Source organism: Schistosoma mansoni, chromosome 5, assembly GCF_000237925.1.
Source record: "Schistosoma mansoni strain Puerto Rico chromosome 5, complete genome".
Taxonomy (NCBI): domain Eukaryota; kingdom Metazoa; phylum Platyhelminthes; class Trematoda; order Strigeidida; family Schistosomatidae; genus Schistosoma; species Schistosoma mansoni.
Window position 1 is genome coordinate 2,723,631 of NC_031499.1, and position 2,413 is coordinate 2,726,043.

At 35.8% G+C, this 2,413-nt stretch overlaps 2 non-coding genes across 2 annotated transcripts; both read right to left on the reverse strand.

Annotated features, from left to right (window-relative positions):
* Window positions 1-917: 917 nt before the first annotated feature.
* Window positions 918-989, reverse strand: Smp_tRNA_01746_Pseudo_TGA.1.1. The gene has a single exon. It is a non-coding gene (tRNA).
* Smp_tRNA_02182_Pseudo_TGA.1.1 lies at window positions 919-990 on the reverse strand. Its single transcript has one exon. It is a non-coding gene (tRNA).
* Window positions 991-2,413: the final 1,423 nt, after the last annotated feature.

Sequence of the window (2,413 nt, forward strand, 5' to 3'; positions counted from 1 at the left end):
ATTGAAAGAAAAAAAAAACATTTACAACTTTTCTACACATACTTTTATTTATGTAATTGTAAGGAGATTATAAACAAAGATGTTGTAATGAACGAGATCACAAGTACAGACAATCGAATGTATTTGAACACAAAATTACAGAACATCTCAGTAGAATCTGAGAAACTGTTATGTCTTGACCTAACCGTCACCAATTGTTGTGTCTTGATCAAGGTTGTAGCCAATTATTATGACTTGCTCAAGGTCGTTGCTACTTTGTTATGGCCTTACAAATTTAACAAGGACGTACTCGCGTGAATTATCCGCCAATAGAATACGATTTCTCCGACCTTAACACGGTGACAATCAAGGACGTTCAATCAGTATGAGTAATCTCGCGTCCTTATTGGTCCTTAATCCGCCTAGACCGTCCACTTCAGTCCAGAACACTAATAGCAGCCTCGGCAATATGAATCTAAGCGGATCTGTGCGAATCGTTTATTTCAAACATACTCTGTTTATATATCAGCCACATCATACCATAGAAAATAGAAAATAATATTTGTACAAAACCAAGCCAAATGTGGCTGTAAGCGTGGGAGACAATAATCAATAAAATGAGTATAACATAGGAGCAGTAAATCATATAATAATAATCAATAGGTCAAATTGAAGCTTATAATAAGACGAATATAGATATACATAATCTAGTCACTGAATGGTTATACAATAAGAATAATAGTCCAATAATAGGTCCTGCAAGTTATCTGTACTTACTTCTTCCCTAGTATATAACAGAAACATACATTAAATACTTAATTTACAAACTGTCAATCATTGATAAGCAAAGATGGATAATGCCTAGCAGTGGAATCCACGATGCGCGTTTTGTCCTATTTGGGACTCGTCAGCTGGATGTGCCTGCATCTCAGAGTTGATGTTCAACATGGGACTCGAACCCAGTACCTTTCGTCTCAAACGCCATCGCGTTATCCACTCAGCTACTGATTCCTGATAGCCACTTGCTTGTACAATAGAGTGAACTGTTTAAATTCATTCGGTATTGTTTGTTTGAATCTTCCAATTGATGCTTAGGACTGCAAATGGTCAGTCTCTTCACTGCTATCCACTATCCATCTTTGCCCACAATGCTTGTGAATTAAAGCAATATCGAGGCAATACGCACAGTATGCACATATGCCAATAAGAGACTGACGAGTTACAGTCCTAACACATCGATGGGAATATTCAAACAAACATTACTAAGTGAATTCAGATATAGGTTTGTTTTGGTCAGAAAATGATCACTTGGAAAAAGGAATGTTGAGATACTAAATAATCTGTTAGAAGGGTATAGTTAAGTTTAATTATTCTATAGTCAACTTTTCTATGATAATAATTAAATATGGCTAAGCAATCTAAATTAGAAAGCTGAATGTTATGTAAAAAGCATGTATATTATCCACTATTATATGCGTCTGGTTAAACAACACATGCTACATTTCAGATTATTATAAACCTCACTGTACTGTTATAATATTAAGTCCGACTCAACTACATACAACTCATGAGTATTTATAGTTGACCTAATTGACTCAGACAGAGATATATGAAAGGTAAACTTTACTAGTCGAACAGTTTACTAAGAATATTGGTACAAAGGAGGACCGAATACATATGTGCCACGCAAGTCACTCGATTTGTGTATGGGCGGTGATACTACTCGGGTGCCAAACCAAACCAGATGGCTTTCTTAGAGGGTCACACCACAAACCTTTGACCTAAAGGTTTAATTCACAAAGCAGTGAAGTAACGTAAGGAGATACAGTTCCATGGTAGCTGGTGAACAACGTTAGGTTCATACGCCATTCGTTCCCTTAGGATCCTTCAGTCGACGTGCAACATTAGTTTCGAATCAGGGTTTTTCAACTTCCCTAGGTGAATCTTCTATATCCACCGATACGGTCAAAACTTCTGACAGACATTCGCTTTTCATCCTTTCAATTTTGTAAACAACAGTCATGTCGTGAGAATGCATTGAGTTGGACTTCCCTGACAGTAGTTGTATGCACGTGACCATGTGAGAGTATTTGGAGAGGGAGAGTGGAATCTCTCTACCCTTGGCCGTACCAGGGCCATATTCTATAATTTCATTTTTCTTCTGTTGAAAATACAATTTACGGTAACATTTCACAAATATGTATACATACATGATAGTGTGACATTTCTGACCATCTTACAATAATGTTTAGAATGGTTGATTATGGTTTTTTCTATAGTCTAAAGCATAGTATACTATTGAATGTAAAGACTATTTCGAACTAGGTATCATTTACCTACATCAATTCTTATCATTAAAACTACCTCATGAAGTTGACTTTCATCCCGTTTTTTTTCTTTAAAAAATTTAGAATATTTTAAATGATGTTAAGGC